Below are 20,925 nucleotides of genomic sequence, written 5' to 3' on the forward strand. Positions count from 1 at the left end.
AAAAGAACAAAAGAAAATCAACTGAACAAAAAGTATTTCTTGAAAAGATTAACAAAATTGACTAATCTTTAGAAAGGATGATCAAAATAAAAAGAAGACTCAAATTACTAAAATCAGGAATAAAATAGAGATGCTGTGTTTATACTCCTACCACAGTGGAATTTGAATAAAAGTTGAATAAAAGTTCCATTTGCATAATTATGCTAAGTGAAATAAGTCAGTCAGAGAAAGACAAATATCATATGATTTCACTCATGTGTGGAATTTAGGAAACAAAACAAATGAGCATAAGGAAAAAGAGAGAGAGGCAAACCAAGAAAGAGACATACTACAGAGAACACACTGATGGTTACCTGAGGTGCAGGGATGGGTGGGCAGTTGGGTGAAATAGGTGATGGGGATTAAGGAGCGTACTGTTGTGATGAGCACTGGATGTTGTTTGGTGTGTTGAATCACTAAATCCTATACCTGAAACTAATATTATACTATATGTTAACTAACTGGAATTTAAAGAAAAACTTTTATAAAAAGTTCTATTTACTCCATACCCTCAACAACACTTGTTATTATGAATCTTTTAAACTTTAGTCGTCCTGGTAAGCATGCAGTATTATTTCATCATAGTTTTCATATAATTTTAAGGGCCATGTAGTAGTTCATTCTGTCAAGATGATAAAATTTTTTAATTTACTAATCCCTTATTGTTGGAGGTTGGTTTTTGTTTTGTTTTTCAGTTTTTTACTTTACAAAACACTTGGACAATCATCCTTCAACATAAAATTTTTTTGTGTGCCGATATCAGAAATAAAAAAAAGAGTTATCACTATAGATTTTACACATATTAAAAAGATATGGGCGCCTGGGTGGCTCAGTTGTTTAAGTGTTGGCCTCAGCCGGTTTTGGCTTAAGTTGTGATCTCAGGGTCATGGGATAGAGCCCCACGTCCGGCTCTGCACTCAAGAGGGAACCTGCTTGAGATTCTCTTTCTCCTTCTCCCTCTACCCCTCTACTGATCTCTCACACTCTCTCTCTAAAATACATAAATCAGGGAGTTAAGATGGCGGAGGAGTAGGAGACACCGTTTTCAGCCGGTCCTCCGAGTCGAGCTGGATAGGTACCAGACCAGCCTAAACAACCACGGAACCAGCCTGAGACGCAGGAAGACGCATCTGGATCTCTACAAATGAACATCTCCGGCGCTGAGTATTGAGGTACGAAGCGGGGAGACATGAAACCGTGCACAGATATCGGAAGATAAATGGAAGGGGGAGGGAGCCGCCGCCTTCGGGCGCTGGGAAGCGGTAGCCACTTGCACGGGAGAGTGGGTGGGGCTCACGGACTGCACCCGCAAAACAGCAGACTGAGACCGTGAGCCGGGTGCGTGCCACCAGGCATCTCGCGGAACACCGGAATCCCGGTGCGCTCACTGGATCCAGACTGAGACCGGGAGATCCGGGAGCGGGCGCGGGGCGGCTGGCGGCTGGCGGCATTAGAAACACAAAGGACAGAGACGCGCCGGCCCTGGAAGTGAGGGCTGGGACGCCGGGTGTGGGGCGCACATCCCGGGACGCTGCAGGGTTGAGCAGCACCAACAGAAACAGAGTTAAAGTGGCCAGAACATTAGTAGAGAACGGGCCGCAATCCCTCTGTTCCGTGACAGAGGCTGAAATTTGGCCGCTGCTGCTCTGACTCTCAGAAGAGGCACAGCAAACCGCCAGGGAAAGCCGCCAGACAACAAAAGCCTGGAAATACCGGCTCAGGGAGTGCCCATCCCCATCCCCCCTCGCCGGGACGCCGAGACTCTACCCAAACAGGGCTGCCTGAGTATCGGCGCGGCAGACCCCTCCCCCAGAAGGCAGGCTGAAAAATCAAGAAGCCCACAACCCGGGCGCCTGGGTGGCGCAGTCGTTGAGCGCCTGTATTCGGCTTAGGGCGTGATCCCGGCGTTCCGGAAAGGAGTCCCTCATCGGGCTCCTCCGCTGGGAGCCTGCTTCTTCCTCTCCCACTCCCCTGCTTCTGTTCCCTCTCTCGCTGGTTGGCTGCCACATAAATAAATAAATAAAATCTTTAAAGAAGAAGCCCACATCCCTAATATCCCTATAAAACAAGGGGCACGGCCGGGGACCCAGTCAATAATTTGGGCTCTAGAAACCCCGCAACCTCTCTTCATCAGAATGACAAGAAGGAGAAGCCCCCCCCAGCAAAGAAAAGACAGTGAGTCTATGGCCTCTGCCACAGAAATAATGGATATGGATGTAACCAAAGTATCAGAAATGGAATTCAGAGTAACGATGGTCAAAATGATGAGTAGAATTGAAAAAACTATTAACGAAAAGGTTACTGAGAATATAGAATCCCTAAGGACAGAAATGAGAGCGAATCTGACAGAAATTAAAAATTCTATGAGCCAAATGCAGGCAAAACTAGAGGCTCTGACGGCCAGGGTCGCAGAAGCAGAGGAAGTGAAGCAGGGTTAGTGAATTGGAGGATGGGTTAATAGAGGAAAAAATGAAAATAGAAGATGGTCTTAAAAAAATCCACGCCCACGAATGTAGGTTACGGGAGATTACTGACTCAATGAAACGATCCAATGTTAGAATCATCGGCATCCCCGAGGGGGTGGAGAAAAACAGAGGCCTAGAAGAGATATTTGAACAAATTGTAGCTGAAAACTTCCCTAATCTAGCGAGGGAAACAAACATTCGTGTCCAAGAGGCAGAGAGGACCCCTCCCAAGCTCAACCACGACAAACCTACGCCACGTCACGTCATAGTGCATTTCGCAAATATTAGATGCAAGGATACAGTATTGAAAGCAGCCAGGGCAAAGAAATTTCTCACGTACCAAGGCAAAGGCATCAGAATTACGTCAGACCTGTCTACACAGACCTGGAATGAGAGAAAGGGTTGGGGGAGCATTTTTAAAGCTCTTTCAGAGAAAAACATGCAGCCAAGGATCCTTTATCCAGCAAGGCTGTCATTCAGAATTGATGGAGAAATAAAGACATTTCAGAATCGCCAGTCACTAACCAATTTTGTAACCACGAAACCAGCCCTAGAGGAGATATTACGGGGGGTTCTATAAAAGTAAAAAGGCCCTAAGAGTGATACAGAACAGAAAGTCACAGCCAATACAAACAAAGACTTTACTGGCAACATGGCAACATTAAAATCATATCTCTCAGTAATCAATCTTAATGTAAATGGTTTGAACCATCCCATAAAACGCCACAGGGTTGCAGATTGGATAAAAAGACATGACCCATCCATTTGCTGTCTACAAGAGACTCATTTCAAACTCAAAGATGCATTCAGACTGAGAGTAAGGGGATGGAGTACCATCTTTCACGCAAATGGACCTCAAAAGAAAGCTGGGGTAGCAATTCTCATATCAGATAAATTGGATTTTAAACTACAGACTATAGTTAGAGACGCAGAAGGGCACTATATTATTCTTAAGGGAAGTATTCAACAAGTGGATATGACAATTATAAATATATATGCCCCCAACAGGGGAGCAGCAAGATACACAAGCCAACTCTTAACCAAAATAAAGAGAAATATAAATAAAAAAACATTAATAGTAGGGGACCTCAACACTCCACTATCAGAAATAGACAGAACACCCTGGCAAAAACTAAGCAAAGAATCAAAGGCTTTGAATGCCATACTCGACGAGTTGGACCTCATAGATATATATAGAACACTACACCCCAGAACCAAAGAATACTCATTCTATTCTAATGCCCATGGAACATTCTCAAGAATAGACCATGTTCTGGGACACAAAACAGGTCTCAACCGATACCAAAAGACTGAAATTATCCCCTGCATATTCTCAGACCACAATGCTCTGAAATTGGAACTCAACCACAAGGAAAAATTTGGAAGAAACTCAAACACTTGGAGACTAAGAACCATCCTGCTCAGGAATGACTCGATAAACCAGGAAATCAAAAATCAAATTAAACAATTTATGGAGACCAATGAGGATGAAAATACAACAGTCCAAAACCTATGGGATACTGCAAAGGCAGTCCTAAGGGGGAAATACATAGCCATCCAAGCCTCACTCAAAAGAATAGAAAAATCTAAAATGCAGTTTTTATATTCTCACCTCAAGAAGCTGGAACAGCAACAGAGGGACAGGCCTAATCCACGCACAAGGAAGCAGTTGACCAAAATTAGAGCTGAAATCAATCAAGCAGAAACCAGAAGTACAGTAGAGCAGATCAACAGGACTAGAAGCTGGTTCTTGGAGAGAATCAATAAAATTGACAGACCACTGGCAAGACTTATCCAAAAGAAAAGAGAAAGGACCCAGATTATTAAAATTATGAATGAAAAAGGAGAGGTCACGACGAACACCATTGAAATTGGAAGGATTATTAGAAATTTTTATCAACAGCTATATGCCAATAAACTAAGCAATCTGGAAGAGATGGAATCCTTCCTGGAAACCTATAAACTACCAAGATTGAAACCGGAAGAAATTGATTCCTTAAACAGGCCAATTAATTATGAAGAAATTGAGTCAGTGATAAACAGCCTTCCAAATAACAAAACTCCAGGCCCGGACGGTTTTCCTGGGGAATTCTACCAAACATTCAAAGAAGAAATAATACCTATTCTCCTAAAGCTATTTCAAAAAATAGAAACAGAAGGAAAGCTACCAAACTCATTCTATGAGGCCAATATTACCTTGATCCCCAAACCAGGCAAAGACCCCCTCAAAAAGGAGAATTACAGACCGATTTCCCTAATGAATATGGACACCAAAATCCTCAACAAGATACTTGCTAATAGAATCCAACAGTACATTAAAAGGATTATCCATGATGACCAGGTGGGATTCATACCTGGGATGCAAGCGTGGTTCAATATTCGCAAATCAATCAGCGTGATACATCATATCAACAAGAAAAGACTCAGGAACCATATGATCCTCTCAATCGATGCCGAAAAAGCATTTGACAAAATACAGCATCCTTTCCTGATTAAAACCCTTCAGAGTGTAGGAATAGAAGGTACATTTCTCAATCTCATAAAAGCCATCTATGAAAAGCCTACTGCAAATATTATTCTCAATGGGGAAAAGCTGGAAGCCTTTCCCTTAAGATCAGGAACTCGACAAGGATGCCCACTCTCGCCACTATTATTCAACATAGTACTAGAAGTCCTTGCAACAGCAATCAGACAACAAAAAGGGATCAAAGGTATTCAAATTGGCAAAGAAGAAGTCAAAATGTCTCTCTTTGCAGATGACATGATACTCTATATGGAAAACCCAAAAGAATCCACTCCCAAACTATTAGAAGTTATAGAGCAATTCAGTAACGTGGCAGGATACAAAATCAATGCTCAGAAATCAGTTGCATTTCTATACACGAATAACGAGACCGAAGAAAGAGAAATTAGGGAATCCATCCCATTTACAATAGCACCAAAAACCATACGTTACCTTGGAATTAACTTAACCAGAGACGTAAAGGACCTTTATTCTAGAAACTATAAATCACTCTTAAAAGACATTGAGGAAGACATAAAAAGATGGAAAGATATTCCATGCTCATGGATTGGAAGAATTAACATAGTTAAAATGTCCATGCTACCCAGAGCAATCTACACTTTCAATGCTATCCCGATCAAAATACCAAGGACATTTTTCAAAGAACTGGAACAAACAGTCCTTAAATTTGTATGGAAACAGAAAAGGCCCCGAATCTCCAAGGAACTGTTGAAAAGGAAAAACAAAGCTGGGGGCATCACAATGCCGGATTTCGAGCTGTACTACAAAGCTGTGATCACAAAGACAGCATGGTACTGGCACAAAAACAGACACATAGACCAATGGAACAGAATAGAGAGCCCAGAAATGGACCCTCGGCTCTTTGGGCAACTAATATTTGATAAAGCAGGAAAAAACATCCGGTGGGAAAAAGACAGTCTCTTCAATAAATGGTGCTGGGAAAATTGGACAGCTACATGCAAAAGAATGAAACTTGACCACTATCTCACACCATACACAAAAATAAACCCCAAATGGATGAAAGACCTCGATGTGAGACAGGAATCCATCAAAATTCTAGAGGACAACATAGGCAGCAACCTCTATGACATCGGCCAAAGCAACCTTTTTCATGACACATCCCCAAAGGCAAGAGAAACAAAAGATAAAATGAATTTATGGGACTTCATCAAGATTAAAAGTTTCTGCACATCCAAGGAAACAGTCAGAAAAACTAAGAGGCAGCCCACGGAATGGGAGAATATATTTGCAAATGACACTACAGATAAAGGACTGGTATCCAAGATCTACAAAGAACTTCTCAAACTCAATACACGAGAAACAAATAAACAAATCAAAATATGGGCAGAAGATATGAACAGACACTTTTCCAATGAAGACATACAAATGGCTAACAGACACACGAAAAAATGTTCAAAATCATTAGCCATCAAGGAAATTCAAATCAAAACCACACTGAGATACCACCTTACGCCAGTTAGAATGGCAAAAATAGACAAGGCAAGAAACAACAATTGTTGGAGAGGATGTGGAGAAAGGGGATCCCTCCTACATTGTTGGTGGGAATGCAAGTTGGTACAGCCACTCTGGAAAACAGTGTGGAGGTCCCTTAAACAGTTCAAAATTGAGCTACCCTATGATCCAGCCATTGCACTACTGGGTATTTACCCCAAAGATACAGACGTAGTGAAGAGAAGGGCCATATGCACCCCAATGTTCATAGCAGCAATGTCCACAATAGCTAAATCGTGGAAGGAACCGAGATACCCTTCAACAGATGACCGGATTAAGAAATTGTGGTCCATATATACAATGGAATATTACTCAGCTATCAGAAAGAACGAGTTCTCAACATTTGCTACAACATGGACAGCACTGGAGGAGATAATGCTAAGTGAAATAGGTCAAGCAGAGAAAGACAACTATCATATGATTTCTCTCATCTATGGAACATAAGAACTAGGATGATCGGTAGGGGAAGAAAGGGATAAAGAAAGGGGGGGTAATCAGAAGGGGGAATGAAACATGAGAGACTATGGACTATGAGAAACAAACTGAGGACTTCAGAGGGGAGGGGGGTGGGGGAATGGGATAGACCGGTGATGGGTAGTAAGGAGGGCACATATTGCATGGTGCACTGGGTGTTATACACAACTAATGAATCATCGAGCCTTACATCGAAAACCGGGGATGTACTGTATGGTGACTAACATAATATAATAAAAAATCATTATTAAAAAAAATAAAAATAAAAAAATAAAATACATAAATCAATCTTTTTTTAAAAAAAAGATAACAGGGGCACCTGGGTGGCACAGCGGTTAAGCGGCTGCCTTCGGCTCAGGGTGTGATCCCGGCGTTATGGGATCGAGCCCCACATCAGGCTCCTCCGCTTTGAGCCTGCTTCTTCCTCTCCCACTCCCCCTGCTTGTGTTCCCTCTCTCGCTGGCTGTCTCTATCTCTGTCAAAATAAATAAATAAAATCTTTAAAAATAAATAAAAAAAAATTTAAAAAAGATAACAAGAAAATACAATGAACAGTCTTATGTCAACAAATTCAACAACATAGATGAAATGGAAAGATGCCTTGAAAAATGTAACTTACCACACAAAATAAAACAAAAATCTGAATGCTCCAACATTTATTTTAATAACTGAAATAATTATTAACAACCTTACCAGAAAGAAAGCCCTAGACCCAAGTAGTTTTACTGGCAAATCCTATCAAACATTTATGGAAGAAATAACACCAAAATTACAAAAACCCTTTCAGACAGTAAAGGAAAAAGTAACACTGGATATTATCAGGTTTTAACTCTTTGCCAATGTGAGAAGTGAAAAATATTTCATGTTAATCTTACTTGTTCTTTGATTACTAGTAAGATTGAAGTTTTTCTTATGTTTACTGTCTTTTCCCATTTTAAAATCTGAATGTTTATCTTTTTCTGACTGATTTTTTTAAAAGTTTATTTATTATTTGAGAGAGAGAGAAAGCAAGAAAGAGAGCACACAAGATCGGGAGTAGGGGTAGAGGAAGAGAGAATCTCAAGCAGACTCCCCACTGAGTGTGGAGCCTGACACAGGGCTCAATCCCACAACTATGAGATCATGACCTGAGCCAAAATCAAGAGTCAGACACCTAACTGACTGAAACTGAGCATAGGTGTGCTGATTATGAAATTAAAAGTCCTCAATTTGCAGTCCTTCCACCTAAATGGTATGGCCTAAAATACCTGTTTACCATTAGAGCACTTTTGAGTTAAGCTATCATTGCAAAGATCAGAACTGTGGGAGGAATGGCACTAATCCAGTCATTCTTCTATACTGGAAATCGCTTACTAGATTTTCAGCAGTGCTCTGAGGCACAAGGAAACAGGATAGTTTGGTTTTGATGGAAAAAGGTGATAGGTCATATAAAACATGAAAACCATAAAACTCCACAACATAGAGGAGGCCCTGTGTAGCCGGATAAGTGGAGATAATGAAGCAAAACAAGACCTTTTGGCAAAATATTTCATTACAGACCAGGGCCTCCAGCATATTTGTTTGGGGCATAATCTGTTAAGGGAACCAGAAAAGTAATAAGACAAAGAAGCATGCAGTATCATAATTCCTCTCAGAGAGACTGAGAGTGTGTGGCTGGAAGTAATTTGGGATACTGTGGAAGAATCCCATAAAAGACACATGAGTGAAAGGAGGTAGTTGCTAACCACCCACCTAAGGAAAGCAGATCAGACCAACTGCAAAGCTTTCCTTCTGACTGACAGGGGCATGCAAGTTTGGGGGCAGAGCTGCTTTGCTTGGAACTCTGGGGATGAGGCTGCACACTGTCACCAAATATTTCTTTTTCATCCTTCCGCCATACAGCAAACAGCCTTTCCTCCAAACACATGTTGAACAAGTGTATAAAGAATATTGGTTAAATATTGGTTATAAAGAATTTTGGGCTACCAGAGGGGCTGTACATCTAAGTCTCACCCTGGCTGCAGGAAGGTGGAGAGACGAGAAGTGGAGAGATACCACAGTTTTTATTGTACTTACTTGAATCCTCAAGCTCTCCAGCTTGCTCCCTCCTCCCTTCTTAACAAAACAGAGAGAAAAAGAAGAAAAGGATGAAAGGCAAAGGATGTATTTGGTTAAAAAACAAACACCAAAACGCCTTTCCCCTGCTTATAAAATAAGGGTGATAGAGTTCCAACATCTCTTATTCACCATTCCAAAATCTGAGAAGCTCTGAAAAATAAAAGTGCTTTTCATATCTCATTTGGCTGCATAACCTGACCTATCAGGAAGTGAAACAAACTGAGGGTTTCAGAGGGGAGGGGGGTAAGGGGATGGATTAGCCCTGAGGGCAAGTATTGCAAGGAGCACTGTGCGTTATACACAAATAATGAATCATGGAACACCACATCAAAAACTAATGAAGTGCTGTATGGTGACTAACAGCACAGTTAAAAAAAAAAAAAAAGGAAGTGCAACTATCTATAGTCTTTATTTTTCCTAATCAGTAGGAATATTCATATATTTCAATGCAGAAATATTTATTAGTATGATTTCAAGATGCAACTCCAGATCCTGCTAGTGGAGTAGCATGGTTCCATATACCATATCACCTTTATAAAAACTGAAAAATAATGAATTCTTTTTCTTTTAAAGATTTTATATATTTATGTGACAGAGAGACAGCCAGTGAGAGAGGGAACACAGCAGGGGAGAGGGAGAGGAAGAAGCAGGCTCCCAGCCCAGGAGCCCGATGTGGGACTCGATTCCGCAACGCCGGGATCACGCCCTGAGCCGAAGGCTGACGCTTAACGACTGTGCTACCCAGGTGCCCCGAAAAATAATGAATTCTAAAACACATTAGCCATATACATTTCGGGTAAGGGACTTCATCAAGATAAAAAGCTTTTGCACAACAAGGGAAACAGTCAACGAAACCAAAAGACAACCGACAGAATGGGAGAAGATTTTTGCAAATGACATATCAGATAAAGGGATAGTATCCAAAATCTATAAAGAACTTATCAAACTCAACACCCAAAGAACAAATAATCCACTCAAGAAATGGGCAGAGTACATGAACAGACATTTCTCCAAAGAAGACATCCAAATGGCCAACAGACACATGAAAAAAGTGCTCCACATCTCCTGGCATCAGGGAAATACAAATCAAAATCACAATGAGATACCACCTCACACCTGTCAGAATGGCTAAAATTAACAAGTCAGGAAAGGAGAGATGTTGGCAAGGATGCAGAGAAAGGGGAACTCTCTTAACACGGTTGGTGCGAATGCAAGCTGGTGCAGCCACTCTGGAAAACAGCATGGAGGTTCCTCAAAAAGCTGAAAATAGAGCTATCCTATGACCCAGCAATGGCACATCTGGGTATTTACCCCAAAGATACAAATGTAGTGATCTGAAGGGGCACCTGCATGCCAGTGCTTATAGCAGCAATGTCCACAAGAGCCAAACTATGGAAAGAGCCCAGATGTTCATTGACAGATGAATAGATAAAGAAGATGTGGTATACATATACAATGTAATATTACACAGCCATCAAAAAAACCAAAATCTTGCCATTTGCAGCCACGTGGATGGAACTAGGGGGTATTACGCTAAATAAAATAAGTCAATCAGAGAAAGACAATTATCATATGATCTCACTGATCTGTGGAATTTGAGAAACAAGGCAGAAGATCACAGGGGAAGAGAGGAAAAAAATGAAATAAGACGAAACCAGAGAGGGAGACAAACCATAAGAGACTCTTAATCTCAGGAAAAAAACTGAGGGTTGCTGGAGTGGAGGGGGGGTAGGGGAATAGAATGGCTGGGTGATGGACATTGGGGAAGGTATGTGTTGTGGTGAGCGCTGTATACTGTGTAAGACTGATGAACCACTGATCTGTACCCCTGAAACAAATAACTCATTATATGTTAATAATAATAAAAAAGATTTTACATATAAATAAATAAATAAATAAATAAAATGTTGAAAAAGAAATAATATTCAAAGGTATTTCATAAGTTGCAAATGAGAAAATGTTCACAAAGCACCCAGAACAGTGCCTGACATCTGAAAAAAAGGAGTTCCATTTTCTTCTGCCCGTGTTTTGCTTGTGTGAATAAGGAGCCCTTCTTCAGAAATGAGCTCCAGGCAGGTTAATGGGGGTCAGATATTACAAATGAGGTATTGAGTGAAAATTCTGCAACTTATATAACAGACATAGATATATCCCTAATATATACAGAGTTCTTAAAGAAGAAAAAAGACCAAACTTGGTAGGAAAATAGGCAAAATACATGAATAAGTTTATAGGAAAAGATAAACAAATGTTCCTTAAACATTAAAAAAAAAATGAACTCAGGGTTACAGAACAGAGGGGATGGGGGAAGGGGTAATCGGGTGATGGGTATTGAGGAGGGTACATGTGGTGATGAGCACTGGGTGTTATACGCAACTAATGAATTGTTGAACACTACATCAGAAACTAACGATGTACTATATGTTGGCTAATTGAACATAATAAACAAACAAACAAACCACCCTTGGGCTCCTGGGTGGCTCAGTTAAACATCCGGCTCTTGATTTTGGCTCAGGAATGATCTCAGGGTCGTAAGAGCCCCACGTCGGGCTCTATGTTCAGCAAGGAGTCTGCTTGGGATTCTCTCTCCCTCTCCCTTTGCCCCTCCCCCTGCTAGCTCTCTCTCAAATAAATAAATCTTTTAAAAAAACACAAAAATTGTAATGCTAAATTTGATTTGGAAATTGTTTTTCCCAGTTCTGTGTACTAAAAAGGTCCTCAAAACAATGGCATCTAACAGTAATGAATCAACATAGAGCCTAGATCATGACTTCTAAATACCATTTCTTATTCAAGGAGATCCTATGAGACACTGATGTTTCCAAGTATAGAGCAGAGCAAATACCAGGTAAGCCTGGGACCTCTTGTTAGATCAGAAAGTAAAGAAGTAATGAAATAATGATGGGGTCATGTCAGAGGGACACAAAAGTCTGTTAAAAGGGCTCTCATTGATCAAATTTGAGAAAATGTAGGCATCAAAAAGAATAATCACTGCAACTGGTTAAAACATTGAAGTTTTAAAATTCCATGACTCAATAGTGATACAGGGGGTAGGAGGAGGAAGGAAAGTTCTTTTTAGAGCAAATGGCAGTTAGTAAATGTAGAAAAATGACAGAATTTGGAAATCAACATTTTGTAACCTCCAATGCAGCGATTGATTGAGATAAGGATCATTTTTGGACACTGTATCTTCTAAATGAAAGTTATTAGGAAATAGGATATTCACACAGACCCAAGTATTATCCCACAAATTACATGCTTACCTAAACATACCTTTAATTGAGAAATGTGTCTTATACCATCTAAACCAAGTAAACCCATTTAATATCATTAACAGAGGAACAATCTGACAGCATATGCCTAGTGACATGATGCAATGTATTGTATGTGGATTGCCTATGAAATGTTCTTGTCAAAAATATTGATTCTGGAATCTGATCTATTCCAATATAAACCTAATCTCCAATTCACATTAACAAGTTAAATGATACCATGAGGGTCTTAGTCCATTTGGGAAGCCATAATAAAATACCACACACTGGGTGGGCTTATAAACAATAGAAATTTATTTCTCATGGCTCTGGAAGCTCAAAGGTCGAGATCAGGGTGCCACATTGTTGAGTGTGGGCCCTCTTCTCATATCCTCACACAGTGGAAAAGGCAAGAAGGCTCTCAGGCCTCTGTCATAAGAGTGCTAATCCTATCCATAAGGGGAAATCCTCATTAAAGTAAACTATTAGCCTCAAAACTAGTAGGCTCAATTAAACTATTAGGTCATCCCTAATAACCTCCCCGAATTCCCACCTCCTAATACCATCACCTCAGGGGTTAGGATTTCAACATATAAATTTGGGGTAGGGGATGCAAATATTCAGACCACAACAATAAGGAAACAATCACACACATGCAGTATGTGAGATATTCAACAAGACAAAGGCAATGTCATGGGAATAAAAGCAGAAGAATTCCTCCAGGTTCGAGAAGACCGACAAGGCATAACAACAAAATGCATTACATGGATCTTGTTTGGATCCTGGATCTTAAAAAAAGACTATAAAAGATATTTTGAGATAACTGAAGAATTTTCGGTGTGGAATGGATATAAAGACATTCAGAAACTATGGTTAATTGCCTTAGGTGTGAAAACAGTATTATTGTTATACAGGAGAATGTCCTTATGTTTTAAGGATGAATGCAGAAGACTTTAAATGTGAAGTAATGTCTACAACTTACTTTCAAATTGTTTAGAAAAAAAATGTGTGTGTATACATATATAAACATATGTATATATTCATATGTGTATGTTTGTGTGTATATGTAAATAATGAGAGAAATAATGTAAATAAGGTAACAAGTTAAAGTATGCCAAAATGATTCTGATTCTAAAGATCTCCAAAACATACTTTGAAAACCATTAAGCTAGGCAATGTTCAAACTGGATTCCCCAAATTAGTATTTGATGTAATTAGATGGTGGCTGGTGGAAGCTCCTAGAAGCCAAAGTATAATCCATCTCTCCATCTGTGTCTCTCCTAGTGCCTCAATCATGGTAATATGTGAGCTTTCTTAATGCAGTTTCATGAATGGACTTGTTCCCACTGGTTCTCTTGTCTGGCACGTTGTGAAAGCTTTTATAATCTTAGCTCCTGCTTTATTTCTCCTGCTTTGTTTTTAATCTTACATTAAAAAAGACTTCCCTCATCTTGTATATCAATACAGAGAAAGTCTGATCTGCCTCAGAGACGTGTCTCAGGAAAATCAGTAATTCTTGACTGCAATTGAGGTGTGGGAGCAGGTGACTTTTTCCTTTGACTTCACAATCTCTCAAGGTAAATAGATTATTATTTCCTTCTCTTCTGTAAGCTAAAGGGTCTGGAACTCTGTGGTGCCCTCTACTTCTAAAGGTCCATCCCTCAACACCAACTGATTCAAGAGAAAACTGTACTACAATGAGAGAGCATGAACAACTTCCTGAAACATGAAAATAAAATACACACACTTTTATACAATATTTTAGAAGAGTAGGATGGTATAGTGGAAGAGATCAGAATTTATGTTTATGGCCCAGAGGAGGGAAGGATGGAGGCAGGGAGACTGTGAAGGAGGTCCCTTCCCCCATTCTTATACAACAGCAAGAGGGACAGAAAGAAAATGGCAAATCTAAGTGGCATTTGAGTGGTATATTGTTTTTAAACATATTTGCTGAAATCCCACAAAATACAAGGTAATTTTACCTACGGCGTATCATTTTTTTAAAAAGATTTCATCTATTTATTTGAGGAAGAGAGAGCACAAGCAGGGGGGAGGGGCGGAGGGAGAGAAAGAAGCAGACTCCCCACTGAGCAGGGAGCCCAACATGGAGCTAGATCCCAGGACCCCGAGATCACAACCTAAGCCAAAGGCAGACGCTTAACTGACTGAGCCACCACCCAGGCGTCCCTCTCCCTTTATTTTTATACAGTTTTTTTGAGATAGGAGCTATTAGTGTCCTTACTTTGTTAACAGGCTTGGGGAGTTAAACGGTTTTCCCTGATAAGCTGCTGACTCAGAATTCAAACTCAAACTTCTGACTTCAAGTCCCATACGTTTTCTTCTTAATGTTCATTAGAGAGAGTAGTTTAAGGGAAAGAAACCTCAATGCTTTCCAACCCAGATGCACTCCAGGCTAAGGGAACAGTGCATGCAAAGGCCCTGAAGTAGGAACAACTTTTGGCATGTTCAATGAACAAAAAAGATGCCTGGAGCATGGTGAGCAAGGGAGAAAATGTGATGGTAGGTGAGGCTCGAGAGGTGAGCAAGAGCAAGAATATGAAGAGCAGTGGTTCTCAAAACCTCTCTGTTCATTAGACTCACTAGAGGTGCTTTCTAAAAATACAGATGACTGGGTCCCCTCTCAGAGAATCCGATTTAATTGGTCTGAGGTGGGACTCAGACACAGGTGCTTTGAAAAACACCCTGGAGATTCTGATAGATATCCAAGGTTCAGGCTTTAAAATACTAAGATTTCCAGAGAGTCTGAAGTAAAGAGAATACATGTGTAAGATTGAGGGTGGACACAGAAAATTAGTGAAATTTAAACAAAGTAAGCTGAAGAATCATTTCAAAAGAACTGCTCTTTCAAGAACATCCTCCACAGAGAAATGTGAACAATCTTAATTGCCTGACCTCCTGAGAACATAAAAGCATTGCCTGCCAAGAAAACTTAGCCCAAGAGGCACCAACTCATAAAATATCAAGGCATTCCAACTTTCAAGCTAGCTAACGTATATTGAATCTGAATGTGCCAGACGTGGTGTGCTTGGCACCTCTGTACAGAATTTCACTTTATCTTCACAATAATTTCATCCTATCTGGTAAATATTTTAGAGATGATAATACTAATCTTGGAGAGACTAAGTGTTTTACATAACGCCACACAGCCACTAAGTGGCAGAGCTGAAATTTGAACTCAGTTCTCTCTGATTCCAAAAAGTCTATGATTGTCACCACTCTCCTCTATGTGAACTCTAGTTTGCTAAGGTTACAAAATGGTCTGTCTTTACCTTTTTTAAGTACTGCTCCTCTAGGAAAGTTCTTTTGGGTTATGTTATGAAAGACTTTCAGAAATAGAAAGAATCTAACATATTCTGGTAAAAGGACAACTATGGTAGTCATTACCCAACTACCCAACCCCCAAGTAATGCGAGAATATGCACTCTGGCCAAGTGACAAGTTCTGGCCAATAAATGGGAATGATGTCTATCATTTCTAAGCTAGAACACATAATTGCTCACTCTTCCACACCTACTGGCAACCCTTCAAATAATGGTTGTTCCATCAGCCAGGTCACAGAAGACCCACGATAGGCAAGTAGCATGCGCAAAAAATAAGCAAACCTTTGTTGTTCTATACACCAGGGAGATCTGGGTGGTTATTTGATATACGGCATAGCATAGTTTATCCTGGTACAAACGGGATTATCTCTCAGTTTTATCAGGGAGGATAAATTACTAGTCCTACTAGGGAGGACAATTCACTAGTTCTATTTATGTAAGATACAGGCCTGCGAAGACCATGTGTATGCGTGTATATGTATGTATGTGTGTGTGTGTGTGTGTGTGTGTGTGTGTGTGTGTGTGTGTATGTTGCTAATAAGTACATTCAAAATTAAAAACTCCAAGTCCATTAGTGGAAAACACTCCTATAAATATTCTTTCAGTATGATCAGTTATTCAACCTGACAAGGCAGTTGATAAATGAAAAACCAAATAACAGCCGCATTCAGACCACAAACACTTCCCTGGAAGGAAAATGTGTATGTGAGCCAAGCAAGGGGAAAAAGAAGGTCTCCCAAAAAAGAGCCTACCCATATTAATGTTTCTGTGGGAGAAATACATGAATTCAGTCAACAAATACTGGGAAAGCTACTATGTGCTAGGCATTATCCAAAGTGCTGTCCCTCCTTTCATGAACCTTATATTCCAATGGAGTAAGGGAGGATAATGACATGGCTCCAAAGACACTTAATTGTGCCAGTATGTTCTCTTCTTATTTCTCATGATCTGAGCATCCAACCAAACAAATGAGAAATGTGGTCAGCCCAAAACCTCCTTCTTGACTCAACATTTAGGGAAAAGTGTGAAGCAATACGTGTGATAATCTAACCTACACTGTCTGGGGCCCTGAAATGCAGGTCACTAATTTGGCTTAAACTCTTAAATACTGGTTTTCATTTCCCTTCATAGGAAACAATAGCTCTTTCTTCTTCTGGCTGCACCTGGTGCCCTGCCCACTGGACTAGAGAAAGAAATGGAGTCAATGTTTTGATCATTACACCTGGCATCTAAGGTTCCCTCACCCCCTTGGGAATCCCTGAAGAAATGACTCTCCCTAGGGCAATTACCCACTCAGGCCAGAAGGCTCAGGGGGTAGAGTTTAAAGTCAATGTTAACACCATTTTTTACTCTAACTGGTACGTTTGCATGAAAATACTGCAACTCAAGGTCAGGTATGGTTTAATGTATGTGCCATCTCATCCAAGGGTGAGAAAGACAGTAACAAACCCACCTCATTTCTTTTATTCTACTCTGAGCTGTGTGAATCTGCAACACGTATATGCCCAGGATCCTGCACAGAGTCTGGTACAAAGTATGTTAATGAGTAAATATTTGAGGAATAAATGTATCCTAAATAATCGTAGGTGTGTGTGTGTGTGTATTTCAGTTTATAATCTTACTTTAAAAATTCGTTAGTCCAAAAAATTCATTAGTCACCATTACAGGTTGCAAGAGCACCAACTCAATAGGCTGACAATTGATGATGATAACATAGAGAAAGAATCAAGTATTAAAATACGTGGCCTGAGGCAACTACTTAAACTCTCTGAGCTCCAGTTTCCTCATTTATAAAGTAGTACTAGTTGTACCTACTTCATAGGATTTTTGTGAGGATTACCTGAAATAACAGCATATGAGATCTCAGGAAATTATAAACTGCTGTACACATGTAAAGGATAGCTGTTATTACCATGTAAACAGTTTCTGTGCAAAACAGATCTCTGAGGATTTTTAGACTCCTCACATTTGGATTGTTGTGCTTATACAACCCTGAGGAGTGATTCAACATTCCCAGCCTCTGATCCAAGCAGTTTACCTAAGTGGGTAATTATAGCTTCTCTATTCTGATAGGATGTACAATCTCCCCCTTAAAACCTATGCTGGTGATCAGAAGGGGGAATGAAGCATGAGAGACTACGGACTCTGAGAAACAAACTGAGGGCTTCAGAGGGGAGGGGGGTGGGGGAATGGGATAGACTGGTGATGGGTAGTAAGGAGGGCACGTATTGCATGGTGCACTGGGTGTTATACGCAACTAATGAATCATCGAACTTTACATCAGAAAACGGGGATGTATTGTATGGTGACTAACATAATATAATAAAAAAAACATTAAAAAAAATAAAACCTATGCTGGATTATAATTACCATCTCACTTGTCAGGGATGAAGTATGCTCCCTAAAGGCCCAGCTAATGGTCCAAGCTGCATTGTTCATATAGTCCCTGAGGTCTTCTGCATAACAAGGTCCCTGGTGATTGTCAACACTGGAAGAAATCTTGGCCCTTCCAAAGGAACCATTAGAGGGCTGGTAGCAATTTAACAGTGGTGGCTTGTTATCTTTCCTTCGTAGCTTAAGTAAAAGGCTCCCATAGGACACCTGTGTAACCAAGTAAGAAAGCATAGAATACATAGTACCCCTTGTAGGAGGGAGAATTCAGCTCTTACAATCCAAACAAAGCATTCAAAGACCTCAGAGATGTTCAAAGAACCAAATGGATCCCAAGTGACTATGGCTGGATGACTGCACTCCAAATTTTGGATGAAAGCACTAAGGAGAGAGAATAACTAAGAAGTGGAATTCAGGAGTGAGTTGTCCGGGAATTAGTGATTGTTTTTCATGACATCCTTGGGAGAGAATACTGAGTACTATCTCATATCCCCAGGTCCTGGCCCTGATATTGGTGTATAACAAGGATTTAACAGGTGACACAGATAGCTAGGATTGTCTGCCTAGCAACCAACTTCTGAGAATAGCCTATCTCCTCAACTATATGACTATCATGACAGTGTCCATATGGAGAAACCTGAAAAACACTACCTCAGCCAAGTGATCAAGGTTAACATCATCAGTGACAAGTCACGTTAATAGCACGCACCCTTGATATGATGCAATGAGAATGGCATTTCACTGCTCTGACCTTCTTCCCCAACACCAGTGACCCCAGTCTAACCATGGGAAAAACATTCCCTGCAACTCTCTGTACTGTCTTTGCAACTTTTCTGTGAATTAAAACTATTCTAAAGTAAGAATTATTATTACAATTTTATTTAGGGAAATAAAGAATGGATTAAATCTGTTTTTTAAAAAGTACTGTATGAAAATCATTGTGGAATGGGAAACAATGGTAGGTATTGCCAATATAATGCCAAGATTTGAGGAAGTTGTGCAGGGTCTAACAGGTAGATACCTCCTATCAGGAAATAATTGTGCTTTCTGAGGTATGGGATAAAATATTTTTCTTAAAAAAAAAAAGGGAGCTGAGGAGGGGCACATGGGGGGGCTCAGTCGGTTAAGCATCTGCCTTCGCCTTAGGTCATGATCCTGGAGTCCTGGGATTAAGCCCCATGTCAGGCTCCCTGCTCAGTGGGGAGTCTGCTTCTTCCTCTCCCTTTTCTCCTCTAGCTCTGCTCCTCCTCCCTGCACCACCTCCTTCCTTGCTCATGGTAGTGCTTTCTTCTGTGTCTCTCTCAAACAAATAAAATCTTAAAAAAAAAAAGGGAACTGAGGAAATGAAGATACATACAAAGTAGAGTAGAAAAGCAAGATAAAAAACTAGAGTAAGATAAGGCCATAAAACACATGCCACAAAGACCTCTCCATTTGCTAGAAGTGTGTCGGAAACTTGGCTAGAGCTTTCCGCCAACGAGCTGAAAGAGGGAAGGAAGCACGATTGGGCACAATGAGTGTCCATGCAACAAATACACACCAGTTGCCTAGAAAAATCCCACTTTTTCCTGATATTTAGGCCAGAGAGAAAGTTTTCTCCTGTATCTTTCTGTGAACATCATCTTCAATTATCATTCCCATGCCAAATTCAGCAATGAATTTCTGTTTGGTTCGTTTCTATGCCCAAGGCAATACAGCATTTCAGCAGTATACAATTTGATAAAAGCAAATTCTATGAAGGTTTAGGGGCAGAGACATAACTGGACCACATCGACAAAGTTCAGATAGTCTGCTGAGGTGGGAGTTGGATTAACATCCTCTTCAGAAAGTTGAGGAAACTGATAAGGATCATATCACCTCTACATAGAGACAGGCCAAGGGGGGGCGAATAATCACCGGACACTCCAATATTTCAGGCTATGCACTAGGAGCAGAGGTGTCACAGATGAATAAGACATGCACCTGTCCTGAAGGACATTACATTCTAGGGAAGAGATATGTAAAGAAGTTAGTCACCAAAGTGTTGCATGTGGCATGTGAATGGTTTAAAGAGGGAGTAGTTGTTTATACCCTGGCAGTGGTGAGGAAGGCGATATGTAAGCCAGAAACTGACATTCACAAAGGTACAAGCAGGCAAAGTTTAAGGGGAATCTTTTGCACTGTTGACGAATGCAAACTGGTATGGCCACTCTGGAGAACAGTTTGGAGGTTCCTCAAAAAGTTAAAAATAGAAAACCCTATGATCCAGCAATTGCTCTACTAGGTATTTACCCAAAGGATACAAAAATGCAGATTTGAAGGGGTACATGCACCCAGATGTTTATAGCAGCATTATCAACAGTAGCCAAACTATGGAGACAGTCCACATGTCCATCAACTGATGAATGGATAAAGAAGATATTGTATATATAATATTACTCAGCCATCAAAAAGAATGAAATCTTGCCATTTGCAATGACGTGGATGGAGCTAGAGTGTATTATGCTAGGTGAAATAAGTCTGTTAGAGAAAGACAAATACCATAGATCTCACTTATAAATGGAATTTAAGAAAGAAAACAGATGAACATATGGGAATAGGAAAAAGAAAAAAAGGACAGAGGGAAACAAGTCATAAGAGACTTTCAATAATAGAGAACAAACTGAGGGTTGATGGAAGGAGATGCTGGAGGGTGGGGGAGATGGGCTAGATGGGTGATGGATATTAAGATGGGCACTTGTGAGGAACACTGGTGTTGTTATGTAAAGGATGACACACTAAATTCTACTCCAGAAACCAATATTGTACTCTATATTAACTAACTAAAATTTAAATTTTAAAAAATGAGGGGA

Source organism: Ursus arctos, unplaced genomic scaffold (assembly GCF_023065955.2).
Source record: "Ursus arctos isolate Adak ecotype North America unplaced genomic scaffold, UrsArc2.0 scaffold_117, whole genome shotgun sequence".
In the NCBI taxonomy this organism is placed as follows: domain Eukaryota; kingdom Metazoa; phylum Chordata; class Mammalia; order Carnivora; family Ursidae; genus Ursus; species Ursus arctos.